General features: G+C 45.5%; 3 non-coding genes across 3 annotated transcripts; all 3 read left to right on the top strand.

The window, feature by feature from the left end:
* Positions 1-4,992: 4,992 nt before the first annotated feature.
* On the top strand, positions 4,993-5,064 carry trnae-cuc. The gene has a single exon. It is a non-coding gene; the product is annotated as a tRNA-Glu (tRNA).
* A 7,043-nt stretch (positions 5,065-12,107) lies between these two features.
* On the top strand, positions 12,108-12,179 carry trnae-cuc. Its single transcript has one exon. It is a non-coding gene; the product is annotated as a tRNA-Glu (tRNA).
* A 4,562-nt stretch (positions 12,180-16,741) lies between these two features.
* Positions 16,742-16,813, top strand: trnae-cuc. Its single transcript has one exon. It is a non-coding gene; the product is annotated as a tRNA-Glu (tRNA).
* Positions 16,814-25,768: the final 8,955 nt, after the last annotated feature.

The raw sequence follows: 25,768 nt of genomic DNA on the forward strand, positions 1-25,768 counted from the left end.
CACACTGAGAACCGATTTGCACTGTATTATCCTTCCCTGGTGGTCTAGTGGTTAGGATTCGGCGCTCTCACCGCCGCGGCCTGGGTTCGATTCCCGGTCAGGGAAATAGTCTATGCTCCTTGTTTACTTGTGCAACCTGTCACAATGAATATAGAAGGTTATCGCACATATGTACCAGCTCAAACTGGGAACCGATTTGCACTGCAGTGTCCTTCCCAGGTGTTCTAGTGGTGCACCAGACCCTCCTGCAGCAAAGCACCCCCACAACATGATGGTGTTCTTCGGCTTGAAAGCCTCCCCTTTTCCCTCCAAACATAACAATGGTCATTATGGCCAAACAGTTCGATTTTTGTTTCATCAGACCAGAGGACATTTCTCCAAAACTAGGATCTTTGTCCCCAAACTGTAGTATGGCTTTTTTATGGCGGTTTTGGAGCAGTAGCTTCTTCCTTGCTGAGCGGCCTCTCGGGGTATGTCGATATAGGACTCGTTTGCCTGTGGATATAGACCATTTTGTACCTGTTTCCTCCAGCATCTTCACAAGGTCCTTTGCTGTTGTTCTGGGATGGATTTGCACTTTTCGACCCAAAGTATGTTCATCTCTAGGAGAGAGAACGCGTCTCCTTCCTGAGCGGTATGACGCCTGCGTCATACCATGGTGTTTATACTTGCGTACTATTGTTTCTACAGATGAGCGAGGTACCTTCAGGCGTTTGGAAATTGCTCCCAAGGAGGAACCAGACTTGTGGAGGTCTACATTTTTTTTCTGAGGTCTTGGCTGATTTCCTTTGCTTTTCCCATGGAGTCAAGCAAAGAGGCACTGAGTTTGAAGGTAGGCCTTGAAATACATCTACAGGTACACCTCCAATTGACTCAAAGGATGTCAATTAGCCTATCAGAAGCTTCTAAAGCCATGACATCATTTTCGGGAATTTTACAAACTGTTTAAAGGCACAGCCAACTTAGTGTATGTAAACTTCTGGCCCACTGAATTTGTGATACAGTGAATTATAAGTGAAATAATCCCTCTGTAAACAATTGTTGGAAAAATTACTTGTGTCATGCACAAAGTAGATGTCCTAACCGACTGCCAAAACTATCGTTTGTTAGCAAGAAATGTGTGGAGGGGTTGACAAACAGGTTTTAATGACTCCAGCCTAAGTGGATGGAAACTTACGACTTCAACTATATGTACCATTTCAAACTGGGAAACGAATTGCACTGTAGTACCCTTCCCTGGTGGTCTAGTGGTTAGGATTCGATTCCCGGTCAGGGAACTACTCTTTTGCTACATGTTTACTTGTACAACCTGTCACAATGAATATAGAAGGTTATCGCACATATGTACCAGCTCACACTGAGAACCGATTTGCACTGTATTATCCTTCCCTTGTGATCTAGTGGTTAGGATTTGGCGCTCTCACCGCTGCGGCCCGGGTTCAATTCCCGGTCAGGGAACTACTCTTTTGCTACATGTTTACTTGTACAACCTGTCACAATGAATATAGAAGATTATCGCACATATGTACCAGCTCACACTGAGAACCGATTTGCACTGTAGTACCCTTCCCTGGTGGTCTAGTGGTTAGGATTCGGCGCTCTCACCGCCGCGGCCCGGGTTTCCATTCCCGGTCAGGGAACTACTCATTTTGCTACATGTTTACTTGTACAACCTGTCACAATGAATATAGAAGGTTATCGCACATATGTACCAGCTCACACTGAGAACCAATTTGCACTGTATTATCCTTCCCTGGTGGTCTAGTGGTTAGGATTCGGTGCTCTCACCGCCGTGGCCCAGGTTCGATTCCCGGTCAGGGAAATAGTCTATTCTCCTTGTTTACTTGTGCAACCTGACATTATGAATTTAGTAGGTTGTCGCACATATGTACCACTTCAAATTGCAAACCGATTTGCCCTGCAGTGTCCTTCCCAGGTGTTCTAGTGGTGAACTAGACCCTCCTGCAGCAAAGCACACCCACAACATGATGGTGTTCTTCAGCTTGAAAGCCTCCCCTTTTCCCTCCAAACATAACAATGGTCATTATGGCCAAACAGTTCGATTTTTGTTTCATCAGACCAGAGGACATTTCTCCAAAAACTAGGATCTTTGTCCCCAAACTGTAGTATGGCTTTTTTATGGCGGTTTTGGAGCAGTAGCTTCTTCCTTGCTGAGCGGCCTCTCGGGGTATGTCGATATAGGACTCGTTTGCCTGTGGATATAGACCATTTTGTACCTGTTTCCTCCAGCATCTTCACAAGGTCCTTTGCTGTTGTTCTGGGATGGATTTGCACTTTTCGACCCAAAGTACGTTCATCTCTAGGAGAGAGAACGCGTCTCCTTCCTGAGCGGTATGACGCCTGCGTGGTACCATGGTGTTTATACTTGCGTACTATTGTTTCTACAGATGAGCGAGGTACCTTCAGGCGTTTGGAAATTGCTCCCAAGGAGGAACCAGACTTGTGGAGGTCTACATTTTTTTCTGAGGTTTTGCTGATTTCCTTTGCTTTTCCCATGGAGTCAAGCAAAGAGGCACTGAGTTTGAAGGTAGACCTTGAAATACATCTACAGTTACACCTCCAATTGACTCAAAGGATGTCAATAAGCCTATCAGAAGCTTCTAAAGCCATGACATCATTTTCAGGAATTTTACAAACTGTTTAAAGGCACAGCCAACTTTGTGTATGTAAACTTCTGGCCCACTGAATTTGTGATACAGTGAATTATAAGTGAAATAATCCCTCTGTAAACAATTGTTGGAAAAATTACTTGTGTCATGCACAAAGTAGATGTCCTAACCGACTGCCAAAACTATCGTTTGTTAGCAAGAAATGTGTGGAGGGGTTGACAAACAGGTTTTAATGACTCCAGCCTAAGTGGATGGAAACTTACGACTTCAACTATATGTACCATTTCAAACTGGGAAACGAATTGCACTGTAGTACCCTTCCCTGGTGGTCTAGTGGTTAGGATTCCGCGCTCTCACCGCCGCGGCCCAGGTTCGACTCCCGATTTCCACTGTAGTACAGGTTCGACTCCCAGTTCGACTCCTGATTTGCACTGTAGTACCCTTCCCTGGTGGTCTAGTGGTTAGGATTCGTCGCTCTCTCGGGTTTGATTCCTGGTCAGGGAACTACTCTTTTGCTACATGTTTACTTGTACAACCTGTCACAATGAATACAGAAGGTTATCGCACATATGTACCAGCTCACACTTGGAACCGATTTGCACTGTCGTACCCTTCCCTGGTGGTCTAGTGGTTAGGATTCGGCGCTCTCACCGCCGCGGCCTGGGTTCGATTCCCGGTCAGGGAACTACTCTATTGCTACATGTTTACTTGTACAACCTGTCACAATGAATATAGAAGGTTATCGCACATATGTACCAGCTCACACTTGGAACCGATTTGCACTGTAGTACCCTTCCCTGGTGGTCTAGTGGTTAGGATTCGGCGCTCTCACCGCCGCGGCCCGGGTTCGATCCCGGTCAGGGAACTACTCTTTTGCTACATGTTTACTTGTGCAACCTGTCACAATGAATATAGAAGGTTATCGCACATATGTACCAGCTCACACTGGGAACCGATTTGCACTGTAGTACCCTTCCCTGGTGGTCTAGTGGTTAGGATTCGGCGCAAAAACTAGGTTATTGCAAAAACTAGGATCTTTGTCCCCAAACTGTAGTATGGCTTTTTTATGGCGGTTTTGGAGCAGTAGCTTCTTCCTTGCTGAGCGGCCTCTCGGGGTATGTCGATATAGGACTCGATTGCCTGTGGATATAGACCATTTAGTACCTGTTTCCTCCAGCATCTTCACAAGGTCCTTTGCTGTTGTTCTGGGATGGATTTGCACTTTTCGACCCAAAGTACGTTCATCTCTAGGAGAGAGAACGCGTCTCCTTCCTGAGCGGTATGACGCCTGCGTGGTCCCATGGTGTTTATACTTGCGTACTATTGTTTCTACAGATGAGCGAGGTACCTTCAGGCGTTTGGAAATTGCTCCCAAGGAGGAACCAGACTTGTGGAGGTCTACATTTTTTTCTGAGGTCTTGGCTGATTTCCTTTGCTTTTCCCATGGAGTCAAGCAAAGAGGCACTGAGTTTGAAGGTAGGCCTTGAAATACATCTACAGGTACACCTCCAATTGACTCAAAGGATGTCAATTAGCCTATCAGAAGCTTCTAAAGCCAAGACATCATTTTCGGGAATTTTACAAACTGTTTAAAGGCACAGCCAACTTTGTGTATGTAAACTTCTGGCCCACTGAATTTGTGATACAGTGAATTATAAGTGAAATAATCCCTCTGTAAACAATTGTTGGAAAAATTACTTGTGTCATGCACAAAGTAGATGTCCTAACCGACTGCCAAAACTATCGTTTGTTAGCAAGAAATGTGTGGAGGGGTTGACAAACAGGTTTTAATGACTCCAGCCTAAGTGGATGGAAACTTACGACTTCAACTATATGTACCATTTCAAACTGGGAAACGAATTGCACTGTAGTACCCTTCCCTGGTGGTCTAGTGGTTAGGATTCGCGCTCTCACCGCCGCGGCCCAGGTTCGACTCCCGATTTCCACTGTAGTACCCTTTCCTGAATGGTTCGACTCCCAGTTCGACTCCCGATTTGCACTGTAGTACCCTTCCCTGGTGGTCTAGTGGTTAGGATTCGGCGCTCTCTCGGGTTTGATTCCTGGTCAGGGAACTACTCTTTTGCTACATGTTTACTTGTACAACCTGTCACAATGAATACAGAAGGTTATCGCACATATGTACCAGCTCACACTTGGAACCGATTTGCACTGTAGTACCCTTCCCTGGTGGTCTAGTGGTTAGGATTCGGCGCTCTCACCGCCGCGGCCTGGGTTCGATTCCCGGTCAGGGAACTACTCTATTGCTACATGTTTACTTGTACAACCTGTCACAATGAATATAGAAGGTTATCGCACATATGTACCAGCTCACACTTGGAACCGATTTGCACTGTAGTACCCTTCCCTGGTGGTCTAGTGGTTAGGATTCGGCGCTCTCACCGCCGCGGCCCGGGTTCGATCCCCGGTCAGGGAACTACTCTTTTGCTACATGTTTACTTGTGCAACCTGTCACAATGAATATAGAAGGTTATCGCACATATGTACCAGCTCACACTGGGAACCGATTTGCACTGTAGTACCCTTCCCTGGTGGTCTAGTGGTTAGGATTCGGTGCAAAAACTAGGATCTTTGTCCCCAAACTGTAGTATGGCTTTTTTATGGCGGTTTTGGAGCAGTAGCTTCTTCCTTGCTGAGCGGCCTCTCGGGGTATGTCGATATAGGACTCGATTGCCTGTGGATATAGACCATTTTGTACCTGTTTCCTCCAGCATCTTCACAAGGTCCTTTGCTGTTGTTCTGGGATGGATTTTCACTTTTCGACCCAAAGTACGTTCATCTCTAGGAGAGAGAACGCGTCTCCTTCCTGAGCGGTATGACGCCTACGTGGTCCCATGGTGTTTATACTTGCGTACTATTGTTTCTACAGATGAGCGAGGTACCTTCAGGCGTTTGGAAATTGCTCCCAAGGAGGAACCAGACTTGTGGAGGTCTACATTTTTTTTCTGAGGTCTTGGCTGATTTCCTTTGCTTTTCCCATGGAGTCAAGCAAAGAGGCACTGAGTTTGAAGGTAGGCCTTGAAATACATCTACAGGTACACCTCCAATTGACTCAAAGGATGTCAATTAGCCTATCAGAAGCTTCTAAAGCCAAGACATCATTTTCGGGAATTTTACAAACTGTTTAAAGGCACAGCCAACTTTTGTATGTAAACTTCTGGCCCACTGAATTTGTGATACAGTGAATTATAAATGAAATAATCCCTCTGTAAACAATTGTTGGAAAAATGACTTGTGTCATGCACAAAGTAGATGTCCTAACCGACTGCCAAAACTATTGTTTGTTAGCAAGAAATGTGGGGAGGGGTTGACAAACAGGTTTTAATGACTCCAGCCTAAGTGGATGGAAACTTACGACTTCAACTATATGTACCATTTCAAACTGGGAAACGAATTGCACTGTAGTACCCTTCCCTGGTGGTCTAGTGGTTAGGATTTGATTCCCGGTCAGTGAACTGCTCTTTTTGCTACATGTTTACGTGTGCAACCTGTCACAATGAATATAGGTTATCGCACATATGTACCAGCTCACACTGGGAACCGATTTGAAATGTTGTACCCTTCCCTGGTGGTCTAGTGGTTAGGATTCGGCGCTCTCACCGCCGCGGCCCGGGTTCGAACCCGGTCAGGGAACTACTCTTTTGCTACATGTTTACTTGTGCAACCTGTCACAATGAATATAGAAGGTTATCGCACATATGTACCAGCTCACACTGGGAACCGATTTGCACTGTAGTACCCTTCCCTGGTGGTCTAGTGGTTAGGATTCGGTGCAAAAACTAGGTTATTGCAAAAACTAGGATCTTTGTCCCCAAACTGTAGTATGGCTTTTTTATGGCGGTTTTGGAGCAGTACTTCTTCCTTGCTGAGCGGCCTCTCGGGGTATGTCGATATAGGACTCGATTGCCTGTGGATATAGACCATTTAGTACCTGTTTCCTCCAGCATCTTCACAAGGTCCTTTGCTGTTGTTCTGGGATGGATTTTCACTTTTCGACCCAAAGTACATTCATCTCTAGGAGAGAGAACGCGTCTCCTTCCTGAGCGGTATGACGCCTACGTGGTCCCATGGTGTTTATACTTGCGTACTATTGTTTCTACAGATGAGCGAGGTACCTTCAGGCGTTTGTAAATTGCTCCCAAGGAGGAACCAGACTTGTGGAGGTCTACATTTTTTTCTGAGGTCTTGGCTGATTTCCTTTGCTTTTCCCATGGAGTCAAGCAAAGAGGCACTGAGTTTGAAGGTAGGCCTTGAAATACATCTACAGGTACACCTCCAATTGACTCAAAGGATGTCAATTAGCCTATCACAAGCTTCTAAAGCCAAGACATCATTTTCGGGAATTTTACAAACTGTTTAAAGGCACAGCCAACTTTGTGTATGTAAACTTCTGGCCCACTGAATTTGTGATACAGTGAATTATAAGTGAAATAATCCCTCTGTAAACAATTGTTGGAAAAATGACTTGTGTCATGCACAAAGTAGATGTCCTAACCGACTGCCAAAACTATTGTTTGTTAGCAAGAAATGTGGGGAGGGGTTGACAAACAGGTTTTAATGACTCCAGCCTAAGTGGATGGAAACTTACGACTTCAACTATATGTACCATTTCAAACTGGGAAACGAATTGCACTGTAGTACCCTTCCCTGGTGGTCTAGTGGTTAGGATTCGGCGCTCTCACCGCCGCGTCCCGGGTTTGATTTCTGGTCAGGGAACTACTCTTTTGCTACATGTTTACTTGTGCAACCTGTCACAATGAATACAGAAGGTTATCGCACATATGTACCAGCTCACACTTGGAACCGATTTGCAATGTAGTACCCTTCCCTGGTGGTCTAGTGGTTAGGATTCGGTGCTCTCACCGCCCCCCGGGTTTGATTCCCGGTCAGGGAACTTCTCTTTTGCTACATGTTTACTTGTGCAACCTGTCACAATGAATATAGAAGGTTATCGCACATATGTACCAGCTCACACATGGAACCGACTTGCACTGTAGTACCCTTCCCTGGTGGTCTAGTGGTTAGGATTCAAAAACTAGGTTATTGCAAAAACTAGGATCTTTGTCCCCAAACTGTAGTATGGCTTTTTTATGGCGGTTTTGGAGCAGTAGCTTCTTCCTTGCTGAGCGGCCTCTCGGGGTATGTCGATATAGGACTCGTTTGCCTGTGGATATAGACCATTTTGTACCTGTTTCCTCCAGCATCTTCACAAGGTCCTTTGCTGTTGTTCTGGGATGGATTTGCACTTTTCGACCCAAAGTACGTTCATCTCTAGGAGAGAGAACGCGTCTCCTTCCTGAGCGGTATGACGCCTGCGTGGTCCCATGGTGTTTATACTTGCGTACTATTGTTTCTACAGATGAGCGAGGTACCTTCAGGCGTTTGGAAATTGCTCCCAAGGAGGAACCAGACTTGTGGAGGTCTACATTTTTTTCTGAGGTCTTGCCTGATTTCCTTTGCTTTTCCCATGGAGTCAAGCAAAGAGGCACTGAGTTTGAAGGTAGGCCTTGAAATACATCTACAGGTACACCTCCAATTGACTCAAAGGATGTCAATTAGCCTATCAGAAGCTTCTAAAGCCATGACATCATTTTCGGGAATTTTACAAACTGTTTAAAGGCACAAACCAACTTAGTGTATGTAAACTTCTGGCCCACTGAATTTGTGATACAGTGAATTATAAGTGAAATAATCCCAATGTAAACAATTGTTGGAAAAATGACTTGTGTCATGCACAAAGTAGATGTCCTAACCGTCTGCCAAAACGATCGTTTGTTAGCAAGAAATGTGTGGAGGGGTTGACAAACAGGTTTTAATGACTCCAGCCTAAGTGGATGGAAACTTACGACTTCAACTAAATGTACCATTTCAAACTGGGAAACGAATTGCACTGTAGTACCCTTCCCTGGTGGTCTAGTGGTTAGGATTCGGCGCTCTCACTGCCCGCGGCCCGGGTTCGACTCCCGATTTCCACTGTAGTACCCTTCCCTGGTGGTTTGACTCCCAGTTCGACTCCTGATTTGCACTGTAGTACCCTTCCCTGGTGGTCTAGTGGTTAGGTTTCGGGCTCTCACCGCTGTGCCCGGGTTCGATTCCTGGTCAGGGAACTACTCTTTTGCTACATGTTTACTTGTACAACCTGTCACAATGAATATAGAAGGTTATCGCACATATGTACCAGCACACACTTGGAACCGATTTGCACTGTAATACCCTTCCCTGGTGGTCTAGTGGTTAGGATTCGGTGCTCTCACCGCTGCGGCCCGGGTTCGGCACAGCCAACTCATTGTATGTAAACTTCTGGCCCACTGAATTTGTGATACAGTGAATTATAAGTGAAATAATCCAATGTAAACAATTGTTGGAAAAATGACTTGTGTCATGCACAAAGTAAATGTCCTAACCGTCTGCCAAAACGATCGTTTGTTAGCAAGAAATGTGGGGAGGGTTGACAAACAGGTTTTAATGACTCCAGCCTAAGTGGATGGAAACTTACGAATTCAACTATATGTACCATTTCAAACTGGGAAACGAATTGCACTGAAGTACCCTTCCCTGGTGGTCTAGTGGTTAGGATTCGGCTCACTGCCGCGGCCCGGGTTCGACTCCTGATTTCCACTGTAGTACCCTTCCCTGGTGGTTCGACTCTCAGTTCGACTCCTGATTTGCACTGTAGTACCCTTCCCTGGTGGTCTAGTGTTTAGGATTCTGCGCTCTCACCGCCGCAGCCCGGGTTCGACTCCTGATTTCCACTGTACTACCCTTCCCTGGTGGTTCGACTCCCAGTTCGACTCCCGATTTGCACTGTAGTACCCTTCCCTAGTGGTCTACTACTCTTTTGCTACATGTTTACTTGTACAACCTGTCACAATTAATATAGGTTATCGCACATATGTACCAGCTCACACTTGGAACCGATTTGCACTGTAGTACCCTTCCCTGGTGGTCTAGTGGTTAGGATTCGGCGCTCTCACCGCCGCGGCCCGGGTTCGATTCCTGATCAGGGAACTACTCTTTTGCTACATGTTTACTTGTACAACCTGTCACAATGAATATAGAAGGTTATCGCACATATGTACCAGCTCACACTGAGAACCGATTTGCACTGTATTATCCTTCCCTGGTGGTCTAGTGGTTAGGATTCGGCGCTCTCACCGCCGCGGCCTGGGTTCGATTCCCGGTCAGGGAAATAGTCTATGCTCCTTCTTTACTTCTGCAACCTGTCACAATGAATATAGAAGGTTATCGCACATATGTACCAGCTCACACTGGGAACTGATTTGCACTGCAGTGTCCTTCCCAGGTGTTCTAGTGGTGCACCAGACCCTCTTGCAGCAAAGCACCCCCACAACATGATGGTGTTCTTCGGCTTGAAAGCCTCCCCCTTTTCCCTCCAAACATAACAATGGTCATTATGGCCAAACAGTTCGATTTTTGTTTCATCAGACCAGAGGACATTTCTCCAATAACTAGGATCTTTGTCCCCAAACTGTAGTATGGCTTTTTTATGGCAGTTTTGGAGCAGTAGCTTCTTCCTTGCTGAGCGGCCTCTCGGGCTATGTCGATATAGGACTCGTTTGCCTGTGGATATAGACCATTTTGTACCTGTTTCCTCCAGCATCTTCACAAGGTCCTTTGCTGTTGTTCTGGGATGGATTTGCATTTGTCGACCCAAAGTATGTTCATCTCTAGGAGAGAGAACGCGTCTCCTTCCTGAGCGGTATGACGCCTGCGTCATACCATGGTGTTTATACTTGCGTACTATTGTTTCTACAGATGAGCGAGGTACCTTCAGGCGTTTGGAAATTGCTCCCAAGGAGGAACCAGACTTGTGGAGGTCTACATTTTTTTCTGAGGTCTTGCCTGATTTCCTTTGCTTTTCCCATGGAGTCAAGCAAAGAGGCACTGAGTTTGAAGGTAGGCCTTGAAATACATCTACAGGTACACCTCCAATTGACTCAAAGGATGTCAATTAGCCTATCAGAAGCTTCTAAAGCCATGACATCATTTTCGGGAATTTTACAAACTGTTTAAAGGCACAAACAACTTAGTGTACGTAAACTTCTGGCCCACTGAATTTGTGATACAGTGAATTATAAGTGAAATAATCCCAATGTAAACAATTGTTGGAAAAATGACTTGTGTCATGCACAAAGTAGATGTCCTAACCGTCTGCCAAAACTATCGTTTGTTAGCAAGAAATGTGGGAGGGGTTGACAAACAGGTTTTAATGACTCCAGCCTAAGTGGATGGAAACTTACGACTTCAACTAAATGTACCATTTCAAACTGGGAAACGAATTGCACTGTAGTACCCTTCCCTGGTGGTCTAGTGGTTAGGATTCGGCGCTCTCACTGCCGCGGCCCGGGTTCGACTCCCGATTTCCACTGTAGTACCCTTCCCTGGTGGTTTGACTCCCAGTTCGACTCCTGATTTGCACTGTAGTACCCTTCCCTGGTGGTCTAGTGGTTAGGTTTCGGGCTCTCACCGCTGTGCCCCGGGCTCGATTCCTGGTCAGGGAACTACTCTTTTGCTACATGTTTACTTGTACAACCTGTCACAATGAATATAGAAGGTTATCGCACATATGTACCAGCACACACTTGGAACCGATTTGCACTGTAATACCCTTCCCTGGTGGTCTAGTGGTTAGGATTCGGTGCTCTCACCGCTGCGGCCGGGTTCGGCACAGCCAACTCATTGTATGTAAACTTCTGGCCCACTGAATTTGTGATACAGTGAATTATAAGTGAAATAATCCCAATGTAAACAATTGTTGGAAAAATGACTTGTGTCATGCACAAAGTAAATGTCCTAACCGTCTGCCAAAACGATCGTTTGTTAGCAAGAAATGTGGGGAGGGGTTGACAAACAGGTTTTAATGACTCCAGCCTAAGTGGATGGAAACTTACGAATTCAACTATATGTACCATTTCAAACTGGGAAACGAATTGCACTGAAGTACCCTTCCCTGGTGGTCTAGTGGTTAGGATTCGGCGCTCTCACCGCCGCAGCCCGGGTTCGACTCCTGATTTCCACTGTAGTACCCTTCCCTGGTGGTTTGACTCCCAGTTCGACTCCTGATTTGCACTGTAGTACCCTTCCCTGGTGGTCTAGTGGTTAGGTTTCGGGGCTCTCACCGCTGTGCCCCGGGCTCGATTCCTGGTCAGGGAACTACTGCTACATGTTTACTTGTACAACCTGTCACAATGAATACAGAAGGTTATCGCACATATGTACCAGCTCACACTTGGAACCGATTTGCACTGTCGTACCCTTCCCTGGTGGTCTAGTGGTTAGGATTCGGCGCTCTCACCGCTGCGGCCCGGGTTCGATTCCCGGTCAGGGAACTACTCTTTTGCTACATGTTTACTTGTACAACCTGTCACAATGAATATAGAAGGTTATCGCACATATGTACCAGCTCACACTTGGAACCGATTTGCACTGTAGTACCCTTCCCTGGTGGTCTAGTGGTTAGGATTCGGCGCTCTCACCGCCGCGGCCCGGGTTCGATCCCCGGTCAGGGAACTACTCTTTTGCTACATGTTTACTTGTGCAACCTGTCACAATGAATATAGAAGGTTATCGCACATATGTACCAGCTCACACTGGGAACCGATTTGCACTGTAGTACCCTTCCCTGGTGGTCTAGTGGTTAGGATTCGGCGCAAAACTAGGTTATTGCAAAAACTAGGATCTTTGTCCCCAAACTGTAGTATAGCTTTTTTATGGCGGTTTTGGAGCAGTAGCTTCTTCCTTGCTGAGCGGCCTCTCGGGGTATGTCGATATAGGACTCGTTTGCCTGTGGATATAGACCATTTTGTACCTGTTTCCTCCAGCATCTTCACAAGGTCCTTTGCTGTTGTTCAGGGATGGATTTGCACTTTTCGACCCAAAGTACGTTCATCTCTAGGAGAGAGAAAGCGTCTCCTTCCTGAGCGGTATGACGCCTGCGTCATACCATGGTGTTTATACTTGCGTACTATTGTTTCTACAGATGAGCGAGGTACCTTCAGGCGTTTGGAAATTGCTCCCAAGGAGGAACCAGACTTGTGGAGGTCTACATTTTTTTTCTGAGGTCTTCCCTGATTTCCTTTGCTTTTCCCATGGAGTCAAGCAAAGAGGCACTGAGTTAGAAGGTAGGCCTTGAAATACATCTACAGGTACACCTCCAATTGACTCAAAGGATGTCAATTAGCCTATCAGAAGCTTCTAAAGCCATGACATCATTTTCGGGAATTTTACAAACTGTTTAAAGGCACAGCCAACTTAGTGTATGTAAACTTCTGGCCCACTGAATTTGTGATACAGTGAATTATAAGTGAAATAATCCCTCTGTAAACAATTGTTGGAAAAATTACTTGTGTCATGCACAAAGCAGATGTCCTAACCGACTGCCAAAACTATCGTTTGTTAGCAAAAATGTGTGGAGGGGTTGACAAACAGGTTTTAATGACTCCAGCCTAAGTGGATGGAAACTTACGACTTCAACTATATGTACCATTTCAAACTGGGAAACGAATTGCACTGTAGTATCCTTCCCTGGTGGTCTAGTGGTTAGGATTCGATTCCCGGTCAGTGAACTGCTCTTTTGCTACATGTTTACGTGTGCAACCTGTCACAATGAATATAGAAGGTTATCGCACATATGTACCAGCTCACACTGGGAACCGATTTGCACTGTAGTACCCTTCCCTGGTGGTCTAGTGGTTAGGATTCGGCGCTCTCACCGCCGCGGCCCTGGGTTCGATTCCCGTTCAGGGAACTATGCTTTTGCTACATGTTTACGTGTGCAACCTGTCACAATGAATATAGAAGGTTATCGCACATATGTACCATCTCACACTGGGAACCGATTTGCACTGCAGTGTCCTTCCCAGGTGTTCTAGTGGTGCACCAGACCCTCCTGCAGCAAAGCACCCCCACAACATGATGGTGTTCTGAGCGGGCTCTCGAGGTATGTCGATATAGGACTCGTTTGCCTGTGGATATAGACCATTTTGTACCTGTTTCCTCCAGCATCTTCACAAGGTCCTTTGCTGTTGTTCTGGGATGGATTTGCACTTTTCGACCCAAAGTACGTTCATCTCTAGGAGAGAGAACGCGTCTCCTTCCTGAGCGGTATGACGCCTGCGCCATACCATGGTGTTTATACTTGCGTACTATTGTTTCTACAGATGAGCGAGGTACCTTCAGGCGTTTGGAAATTGCTCCCAAGGAGGAACCAGACTTGTGGAGGTCTACATTTTTTTCTGAGGTTTTGCCTGATTTCCTTTGCTTTTCCCATGGAGTCAAGCAAAGAGGCACTGAGTTTGAAGGTTGGCCTTGAAATACATCTACAGGTACTCCTCCAATTGACTCAAAGGATGTCAATTAGCCTATCAGAAGCTTCTAAAGCCATGACATCATTTTCGGGAATTTTACAAACTGTTTAAAGGCACAGCCAACTAATTGTATGTAAACTTCTGGCCCACTGAATTTGTGATACAGTGAATTATAAGTGAAATAATCCCAATGTAAACAATTGTTGGAAAAATGACTTGTGTCATGCACAAAGTAGATGTCCTAACCGTCTGCCAAAACGATCGTTTGTTAGCAAGAAATGTGGGGAGGGGTTGACAAACAGGCTTTAATGACTCCAGCCTAAGTGGATGGAAACTTACGACTTCAACTATATGTACCATTTCAAACTGGGAAACGAATTGCACTGTAGTACCCTTCCCTGGTGGTCTAGTGGTTAGGATTCGGCTCTCTCACCGCCGCGGCCCGGGTTAGATTCCCGGTCAGGGAACTACTCTTTTGCTACATCTTTACTTGTACAACCTGTCACAATGAATATAGAAGGTTATCGCACATATGTACCAGCTCACACTGAGAACCAATTTGCACTGTATTATCCTTCCCTGGTGGTCTAGTGGTTAGGATTCGGCACTCTCAGTGCCGCGGCCCGGGTTCGATTCCCGGTCAGGGAAATATTTTATGCTCCTTGTTTACTTGTGCAACCTGTCACTATGAATTTAGTAGGTTGTCGCACATATGTACCACTTCAAATTGCAAACCGATTTGCCCTGCAGTGTCCTTCCCAGGTGTTCTAGTGGTGCACCAGACTCTCCTGCAGCAAAGCACCCCCACAACATGATGGTGTTCTTCGGCTTGAAAGCCTCCCCCTTTTCCCTCCAAACATAACAATGGTCATTATGGCCAAACAGTTCGATTTTTGTTTCATCAGACCAGAGGACATTTCTCCAAAAACTAGGATCTTTGTCCCCAAACTGTAGTATGGCTTTTTTATGGCGGTTTTGGAGCAGTAGCTTCTTCCTTGCTGAGCGGCCTCTCGGGGTATGTCGATATAGGACTGGTTGGCCTGTGGATGTAGACCATTTTGTACCTGTTTCCTCCAGCATCTTCACAAGGTCCTTTGCTGTTGTTCTGGGATGGATTTGCACTTTTCGACCCAAAGTTTTAATGACTCCAGCCTAAGTGGATGGAAACTTATGACTTCAACTATATGTACCATTTCAAACTGGGAAACGAATTGCACTGTAGTATCCTTCCCTGGTGGTCTAGTGGTTAGGATTCGATTCCCGGTCAGTGAACTGCTCTTTTGCTACATGTTTACGTGTGCAACCTGTCACAATGAATATAGAAGGTTATCGCACATATGTACCAGCTCACACTGGGAACCGATTTGCACTGTAGTACCCTTCCCTGGTGGTCTAGTGGTTAGGATTCGGCGCTCTAACCGCCGCGACCTTGGTTCTATTCCCGTTCAGGGAACTATGCTTTTGCTACATGTTTACTTGTGCAACCTGTCACAATGAATATAGAAGGTTATCGCACATATGTACCATCTCACACTGGGAACCGATTTGCACTGCAGTGTCCTTCCCAGGTGTTCTAGTGGTGCACCAGACCCTCCTGCAGCAAAGCACCCCCACAACATGATGGTGTTCTGAGCGGGCTCTCGAGGTATGTCGATATAGGACTCGTTTGCCTGTGGATATAGACCATTTTGTACCTGTTTCCTCCAGCATCTTCACAAGGTCCTTTGCTGTTGTTCTGGGATGGATTTGCACTTTTCGACCCAAAGTACGTTCATCTCTAGGAGAGAGAACGCGTCTCCTTCCTGAGCGGTATGACGCCTGCGCCATACCATGGTGTTTATACTTGCGTACTATTGTTTCTACAGATGAGCGAGGTACCTTCAGGCGTTTGGAAATTGCTCCCAAGGAGGAACCAGACTTGTGGAGGTCTACATTTTTTTTCTGAGGTCTTGGCTGATTTCCTTTGCTTTTCCCATGGAGTCAAGCAAAGAGGCACTGAGTTTGAATGTAGGTCTTGGAATACATCTACAGGTACACCTCCAATTGACTCAAAGGATGTCAATTAGCCTATCAGAAGCTTCTAAAGCCATGACATAATTTTCGGGAATTTTACAAACTGTTTAAAGGCACAGCCAACTCATTGTATGTAAACTTCTGGCCCACTGAATTTGTGATACAGTGAATTATAAGTGAAATAATCCCAATGTAAACAATTGTTGGAAAAATGACTTGTGTCATGCACAAAGTAGATGTCCTAACCGTCTGCCAAAACGATCGTTTGTTAGCAAGAAATGTGGGGAGGGGTTGACAAACAGGTTTTAATGACTCCAGCCTAAGTGGATGGAAACTTACGACTTCAACTATATGTACCATTTCAAACTGGGAAACGAATTGCACTGTAGTACCCTTCCCTGGTGGTCTAGTGGTTAGGATTCGGCGCTCTCACCGCTGCGGCCGGGGTTCGATTTCCAGTCAGGGAACTACTCTATTGCTACATGTTTACTTGTACAACCTGTCACAATGAATATAGGTTATCACACATATGTACCAGCTCACACTTGGAACCGATTTGCACTGTCGTACCCTTCCCTGGTGGTCTAGTGGTTAGGATTCGGCGCTCTCACCGCCGCGGCCCGGTTTCGATTCCCGGTCAGGGAACTACTCTTTGCTACATCTTTACTTGTACAACCTGTCACAATGAATATAGAAGGTTATCGCACATATGTACCAGCTCACACTGAGAACCAATTTGCACTGTATTATCCTTCCCTGGTGGTCTAGTGGTTAGGATTCGGCGCTCTCACCGCCGCGGCCCGGGTTCGATTCCCGGTCAGGGAAATAGTCTATGCTCCTTGTTTATTTGTGCAACCTGTCACTATGAATTTAGTAGGTTGTCGCACATATGTACCACTTCAAATTTCAAACCGATTTGCCCTGCAGTGTCCTTCCCAGGTGTTCTAGTGGTGCACCAGACCCTCCTGCAGCAAAGCAACCCCACAACATGATGGTGTTCTTCAGCTTGAAATCCTCCCCCTTTTCCCTCCAAACATAATAATGGTCATTATGGCCAAACAGTTCGATTTTTGTTTCATCAGACCAGAGGACATTTCTCCAAAAACTAGGATCTTTGTCCCCAAACTGTAGTATGGCTTTTTTATGGCGGTTTTGGAGCTGTAGCTTCTTCCTTGCAGAGCGGCCTCTCGGGGTATGTCGATATAGGACTCGTTTGCCTGTGGATATAGACCATTTTGTACCTGTTTCCTCCAGCATCTTCACAAGGTCCTTTGCTGTTGTTCTGGGATGGATTTGCACTTTTCGACCCAAAGTACGTTCATCTCTAGGAGAGAGAACGCGTCTCCTTCCTGAGCGGTATGACGCCTGCGTGGTCCCATGGTGTTTATACTTGCGTACAATTGTTTCTACAGATGAGCGAGGTACCTTCAGGCGTTTGGAAATTGCTCCCAAGGAGGAACCAGACTTGTGGAGGTCTACATTTTGTTTCTGAGGTCTTGGCTGATTTCCTTTGCTTTTCCCATGGAGTCAAGCAAAGAGGCACTGAGTTTGAATGTAGGTCTTGGAATACATCTACAGGTACACCTCCAATTGACTCAAAGGATGTCAATTAGCCTATCAGAAGCTTCTAAAGCCATGACATAATTTTCGGGAATTTTACAAACTGATTAAAGGCACAGCCAACTTAGTGTATGTAAACTTCTGGCCCACTGAATTTGTGATACAGTGAATTATAAGTGAAATAATCCCTCTGTAAACAATTGTTGGAAAAATGACTTGTGTCATGCACAAAGTAGATGTCCTAACCGACTGCCAATACTATCTTTTGTTAGCAAGAAATGTGTGGAGGGGTTGACAAACAGGTTTTAATGACTCCAGCCTAAGTGGATGTAAACTTACGACTTCAACTATATGTACCATTTCAAACTGGGAAACGAATTGCACTGTAGTACCCTTCCCTGGTGGTCTAGTGGTTAGGATTCGATTCCCGGTCAGGGAACTGCTCTTTTGCTACATGTTTACGTGTGCAACCTGTCACAATGAATATAGAAGGTTATCGCACATATGTACCAGCTCACACTGGGAACCGATTTGAAATGTTGTACCCTTCCCTGGTGGTCTAGTGCTTAGGATTTGGCACTCTCACAGCTGCTGCCTGGGTTCGATTCCCTGTCAGGGAACTACTCTTTTGCTACATGTTTACTTGTACAACCTGTCACACTGAATATAGAAGGTTATCGCACATATGTACCAGCTCACACTTGGAACCGATTTGCACTGTAGTACCCTTCCCTGGTGCTCTAGTGGTTAGGATTCAGCGCTCTCACCGCCGCGTCCCGGGTTCGATTCCCATTCAGGGAACTACTCTTTTGCTACATGTTTACTTGTGCAACCTGTCACAATGAATATAGAAGGTTATCGCAAATATGTACCAGCTCACACTGGGAACCGATTTGCACTGCAGTGTCCTTCCCAGGTGTTCTAGCGGTGCACCAGACCCTCCTGCAGCAAAGCACCCCCACAACATGATGGTGTTCTTCGGCTTGAAAGCCTCCCCCTTTTCCCTCCAAACATAACAATGGTCATTATGGCCAAACAGTTTGATTTTTGTTTCATCAGACCAGAGGACATTTCTCCAAAAACTAGGATCTTTGTCCCCAAACTGTAGTATGGCTTTTTTATGGCGGTTTTGGAGCAGTAGCTTCTTCCTTGCTGAGCGGCCTCTCGGGGTATGTCGATATAGGACTCGTTTGCCTGTGGATATAGACCATTTTGTACCTGTTTCCTCCAGCATCTTCACAAGGTCCTTTGCTGTTGTTCTGGGATGGATTTGCACTTTTCGACCCAAAGTACGTTCATCTCTAGGAGAGAGAACGCGTCTCCTTCCTGAGCGGTATGACGCCTGCGTGGTCCCATGGTGTTTATACTTGCGTACTATTGTTTCTACAGATGAGCGAGGTACCTTCAGGCATTTGGAAATTGCTCCCAAGGAGGAACCAGACTTGTGGAGATCTACATTTTTTTCTGAGGTTTTGCCTGATTTCCTTTGCTTTTCCCATGGAGTCAAGCAAAGAGGCACTGAGTTTGAAGGTAGGCCTTGAAATACATCTACAGGTACTCCTCCAATTGACTCAAAGGATGTCAATTAGCCTATCAGAAGATTCTAAAGCCATGACATCATTTTCGGGAATTTTACAAACTGTTTAAAGGCACAGCCAACTTAGTGTATGTAAACTCTGGCCCACTGAATTTGTGATACAGTGAATTATAAGTGAAATAATCCCTCTCTGTAAACAATTGTTGGAAAAATGACTTGTGTCATACACAAAGTAGATGTCCTAACCGACTCCAAAACTATCGTTTGTTAGCAAGAAATGTGTGGAGGGGTTGACAAACAGGTTTTAATGACTCCAGCCTAAGTGGATGGAAACTTACGACTTCAACTATATGTACAATTTCAAACTGGGAAATGAATTGCACAGTAGTACCCTTCCCTGGTGGTCTAGTGGTTTGGATTCGGCGCTCTCACCGCCGCGGCCCTGGTTCGATCCCGGTCAGGGAACTACTCTTTTCCTACATGTTTACTTGTACAACCTGTCACAATGAATATAGAAGGTTATCGCACATATGTACCAGCTCACACTGAGAACCGATTTGCACTGTATTATCCTTCCCTGGTGGTCTAGTGGTTAGGATTTGGTGCTCTCACCGCCGTGGCCCGGGTTCAATTCCAGGTCAGGGAAATAGTCTATGCTCCTTGTTTACTTGTGCAACCTGTCACTATGAATTTAGTAGGTTGTCGCACATATGTACCACTTCAAATTGCGAACCGATTTGCACTGCAGTGTCCTTCCCAGGTGTTCTAGTGGTGCACCAGACCCTCCTGCAGCAAAGCACCCCCACAACATGATGGTGTTCTTCGGCTTGAAAGCCTCCCCTTTTCCCTCCAAACATAACAATGGTCATTATGGCCAAACAGTTTGATTTTTGTTTCATCAGACCAGAGGACATTTCTCCAAAAACTAGGATCTTTGTCCCCAAACTGTAGTATGGCTTTTTTATGGCGGTTTTGGAGCAGTAGCTTCTTCCTTGCTGAGCGGCCTCTCGGGGTATGTCGATATAGGACTCGTTTGCCTGTGGATATAGACCATTTTGTACCTGTTTCCTCCAGCATCTTCACAAGGTCCTTTGCTGTTGTTCTGGGATGGATTTGCACTTTTCGACCCAAAGTACGTTCATCTCTAGGAGAGAAAGGCGTCTCCTTCCTGAGCGGTATGACGCCTGCGTGGTCCCATGGTGTTTATACTTGCGTACTATTGTTTCTACAGATGAGCGAGGTACCTTCAGGCATTTGGAAATTGCTCCCAAGGAGGAACCAGACTTGTGGAGATCTACATTTTTTTCTGAGGTTTTGCCTGATTTCCTTTGCTTTTCCCATGGAGTCAAGCAAAGAGGCACTGAGTTTGAAGGTAGGCCTTGAAATACATCTACAGGTACTCCTCCAATTGACTCAAAGGATGTCAATTAGCCTATCAGAAGATTCTAAAGCCATGACATCATTTTCGGAATTTTACAAACTGTTTAAAGGCACAGCCAACTTAGTGTATGTAAACTCTGGCCCACTGAATTTGTGATACAGTGAATTATAAGTGAAATAATCCCTCTGTAAACAATTGTTGGAAAAATGACTTGTGTCATGCACAAAGTAGATGTCCTAACCGACTCCCAAAACTATCGTTTGTTAGCACGAAATGTGTGGAGGGGTTGACAAACAGGTTTTAATGACTCCAGCCTAAGTGGATGGAAACTTACGACTTCAACTATATGTACAATTTCAAACTGGGAAACGAATTGCACAGTAGTACCCTTCCCTGGTGGTCTAGTGTTTTGGATTCGGCGCTCTCACCGCTGCGGCCCGGGTTCGATTCCCGGTCAGAGAACCACTCTTTTGCTACATGTTTACTTGTACAACCTGCCACTATGAATTTAGTAGGTTGTCGCACATATGTACCACTTCAAATTGCAAACCGATTTGCCCTGCAGTGTCCTTCCCAGGTGTTCTAGTGGTGCACCAGACCCTCCTGCAGCAAAGCACCCCCACAACATGATGGTGTTCTTCGGCTTGAAAGCCTCCCCCTTTCCCTCCAAACATAACAATGGTCATTATGGCCAAACAGTTCGATTTTTGTTTCATCAGACCAGAGGACATTTCTCCAAAAACTAGGATCTTTGTCCGCAAACTGTAGTATGGCTTTTTTATGGCGGTTTTGGAGCAGTAGCTTCTTCCTTGCTGAGCGGCCTCTAGGGGTATGTCGATATAGGACTCGTTTGCCTGTGGATATAGACTATTTTGTACCTGTTTCCTCCAGCATCTCCACAAGGTCCTTTGCTGTTGTTCTGGGATGGATTTGCACTTTTCGACCCAAAGTACGTTCATCTCTAGGAGAGATAACGCGTCTCCTTCCTGAGCGGTATGACGCCTGCGTCATACCATGCTGTTTATACTTGCGTACTATTGTTTCTACAGATGAGCGAGGTACCTTCAGGCGTTTGGAAATTGCTCCCAAGGAGGAACCAGACTTGTGGAGGTCTACATTTTTTTCTGAGGTCTTGCCTGATTTCCTTTGCTTTTCCCATGGAGTCAAGCAAAGAGGCACTGAGTTTGAAGGTAGGCCTTGAAATACATCTACAGGTACACCTCCAATTGACTCAAAGGATGTCAATTAGCCTATCAGAAGCTTCTAAAGCCATGACATCATTTTCGGGAATTTTACAAACTGTTTAAAGGCACAGCCAACTTATTGTATGTAAACTTCTGGCCCACTGAATTTGTGATACAGTGAATTATAAGTGAAATAATCCCAATGTAAACAATTGTTGGAAAAATGACTTGTGTCATGCACAAAGTAGATGTCCTAACCGTCTGCCAAAACGATCGTTTGTTAGCAAGAAATGTGTGGAGGGGTTGACAAACAGGTTTTAATGACTCCAGCCTAAGTGGATGGAAACTTACGACTTCAACTATATGTACCATTTCAAACTGGGAAACGAATTGCACTGTAGTACCCTTCCCTGGTGGTCTAGTGGTTAGGATTCGATTCCCGGTCAGGGAACTGCTCTTTTGCTACATGTTTACTTGCGCAACCTGTCACAATGAATATAGAAGGTTATCGCACATATGTACCAGCTCACACTGGGAACCGATTTGCACTGCAGTGTCCTTCCCAGGTGTTCTAGTGGTGCACCAGACCCTCCTGCAGCAAAGCACCCCCACAACATGATGGTGTTCTTCGGCTTGAAAGCCTCCCCCTTTTCCCTCCGAACATAACAATGGTCATTATGGCCAAACAGTTTGATTTTTGTTTCATCAGACCAGAGGACATTTCTCCAAAAACTAGGATCTTTGTCCCCAAACTGTAGTATGGCTTTTTTATGGCGGTTTTGGAGCAGTAGCTTCTTCCTTGCTGAGCGGCCTCTCGGGGTATGTCGTTATAGGACTCGTTTGCCTGTGGATATAGACCATTTTGTACCTGTTTCCTCCAGCATCTTCACAAGGTCCTTTGCTGTTGTTCTGGGATGGATTTGCACTTTTCGACCCAAAGTACGTTCATCTCTAGGAGAGAGAACGCGTCTCCTTCCTGAGCGGTATGACGCCTGCGTGGTCCCATGGTGTTTATACTTGCGTACTATTGTTTCTACAGATGAGCGAGGTACCTTCAGGCGTTTGGAAATTGCTCCCAAGGAGGAACCAGACTTGTGGAGGTCTACATTTTTTTCTGAGGTCTTGCCTGATTTCCTTTGCTTTTCCCATGGAGTCAAGCAAAGAGGCACTGAGTTTGAAGGTAGGCCTTGAAATACATCTACAGGTACACCTCCAATTGACTCAAAGGATGTCAATTAGCCTATCAGAAACTTCTAAAGCCATGACATCATTTTCGGGAATTTTACAAACTGTTTAAAGGCACAGCCAACTTAGTGTATGTAAACTTCTGGCCCACTGAATTTGTGATACAGTGAATTATAAGTGAAATAATCCCTCTGTAAACAATTGTTGGATATATTACTTGTGTCATGCACAAAGTAGATGTCCTAACCGACTGCCAAAACTATCGTTTGTTAGCAAGAAATGTGTGGAGGGGTTGACAAACAGGTTTTAATGACTCCAGCCTAAGTGGATGGAAACTTACGACTTCAACTATATGTACCATTTCAAACTGGGAAACGAATTACACTGTAGTACCCTTCCCTGGTGGTCTAGTGGTTAGGATTTGGCGCTCTCACCGCCGTGTCCCGGGTTTGATTCCTGGTCAGGGAACTACTCTTTTGCTACATGTTTACTTGAACAACCTGTCACAATGAATACAGAAGGTTATCGCACATATGTACCAGCTCACACTTGGAACCGATTTGCACTGTAGTACCCTTCCCTGGTGGTCTAGTGGTTAGGATTCGGTGCTCTCACCGCCGCTCCCGGGTTCGATTCCCGGTCAGGGAACTACTTTTTGCTACATGTTTACTTGTGCAACCTGTCACAATGAATATAGAAGGTTATCGCACATATGTACCAGCTCACACTGGGAACCGATTTGCACTGTGGTACCCTTCCCTGGTGGTCTAGTGGTTAGGATTCGGTGCAAAAACTAGGTTATTGCAAAAACTAGGATCTTTGTCCCCAAACTGTAGTATGGCTTTTTTATGGCGGTTTTGGAGCAGTAGCTTCTTCCTTGCTGAGCGGCCTCTCGGGGTATGTCGTTATAGGACTCGTTTGCCTGTGGATATAGACCATTTTGTACCTGTTTCCTCCAGCATCTTCACAAGGTCCTTTGCTGTTGTTCTGGGATGGATTTGCACTTTTCGACCCAAAGTACGTTCATCTCTAGGAGAGAGAACGCGTCTCCTTCCTGAGCGGTATGACGCCTGCGTGGTCCCATGGTGTTTATACTTGCGTACTATTGTTTCTACAGATGAGCGAGGTACCTTCAGGCGTTTGGAAATTGCTCCCAAGGAGGAACCAGACTTGTGGAGGTCTACATTTTTTCTGAGGTCTTGCCTGATTTCCTTTGCTTTTCCCATGGAGTCAAGCAAAGAGGCACTGAGTTTGAAGGTAGGCCTTGAAATACATCTACAGGTACACCTCCAATTGACTCAAAGGATGTCAATTAGCCTATCAGAAACTTCTAAAGCCATGACATCATTTTCGGGAATTTTACAAACTGTTTAAAGGCACAGCCAACTTAGTGTATGTAAACTTCTGGCCCACTGAATTTGTGATACAGTGAATTATAAGTGAAATAATCCCTCTGTAAACAATTGTTGGATATATTACTTGTGTCATGCACAAAGTAGATGTCCTAACCGACTGCCAAAACTATCGTTTGTTAGCAAGAAATGTGTGGAGGGGTTGACAAACAGGTTTTAATGACTCCAGCCTAAGTGGATGGAAACTTACGACTTCAACTATATGTACCATTTCAAACTGGGAAACGAATTACACTGTAGTACCCTTCCCTGGTGGTCTAGTGGTTAGGATTTGGCGCTCTCACCGCCGTGTCCCGGGTTTGATTCCTGGTCAGGGAACTACTCTTTTGCTACATGTTTACTTGCGCAACCTGTCACAATGAATATAGAAGGTTATCGCACATATGTACCAGCTCACACTGGGAACCGATTTGCACTGCAGTGTCCTTCCCAGGTGTTCTAGTGGTGCACCAGACCCTCCTGCAGCAAAGCACCCCCACAACATGATGGTGTTCTTCGGCTTGAAAGCCTCCCCCTTTTCCCTCCGAACATAACAATGGTCATTATGGCCAAACAGTTTGATTTTTTGTTTCATCAGACCAGAGGACATTTCTCCAAAAACTAGGATCTTTGTCCCCAAACTGTAGTATGGCTTTTTTATGGCGGTTTTGGAGCAGTAGCTTCTTCCTTGCTGAGCGGCCTCTCGGGGTATGTCGATATAGGACTCGTTTGCCTGTGGATATAGACCATTTTGTACCTGTTTCCTCCAGCATCTTCACAAGGTCCTTTGCTGTTGTTCTGGGATGGATTTGCACTTTTCGACCCAAAGTACGTCATCTCTAGGAGAGAACGCGTCTCCTTCCTGAGCGGTATGACGCCTGCCTGGTCCCATGGTGTTTATACTTGCGTACTATTGTTTCTACAGATACATTTACATTTACATTTAAGTCATTTAGCAGACGCTCTTATCCAGAGCGACTTACAAATTGGTGCATTCACCTTATGACATCCAGTGGAACAGCCACTTTACAATAGTGCATCTAAATCTTTTAGGGGGGGGTGAGAAGGATTACTTATCCTGTCCTAGGTATTCCTTAAAGAGATGGGGTTTCAGGTGTCTCCGGAAGGTGGTGATTGACTCCGCTGTCCAGATGAGCGAGGTACCTTCAGGCGTTTGGAAATTGCTCCCAAGGAGAAACCAGACTTGTGGAGGTCTACATTTTTTTCTGAGGTCTTGGCTGATTTCCTTTGCTTTTCCCATGGAGTCAAGCAAAGAGGCACTGAGTTTGAAGGTAGGCCTTGAAATACATCTACAGGTACACCTCCAATTGACTCAAAGGATGTCAATTAGCCTATCAGAAACTTCTAAAGCCATGACATCATTTTCGGGAATTTTACAAACTGTTTAAAGGCACAGCCAACTTAGTGTATGTAAACTTCTGGCCCACTGAATTTGTGATACAGTGAATTATAAGTGAAATAATCCCTCTGTAAACAATTGTTGGATATATTACTTGTGTCATGCACAAAGTAGATGTCCTA

This window comes from Oncorhynchus gorbuscha, unplaced genomic scaffold (assembly GCF_021184085.1).
Source record: "Oncorhynchus gorbuscha isolate QuinsamMale2020 ecotype Even-year unplaced genomic scaffold, OgorEven_v1.0 Un_scaffold_1658, whole genome shotgun sequence".
Classification (NCBI taxonomy): domain Eukaryota; kingdom Metazoa; phylum Chordata; class Actinopteri; order Salmoniformes; family Salmonidae; genus Oncorhynchus; species Oncorhynchus gorbuscha.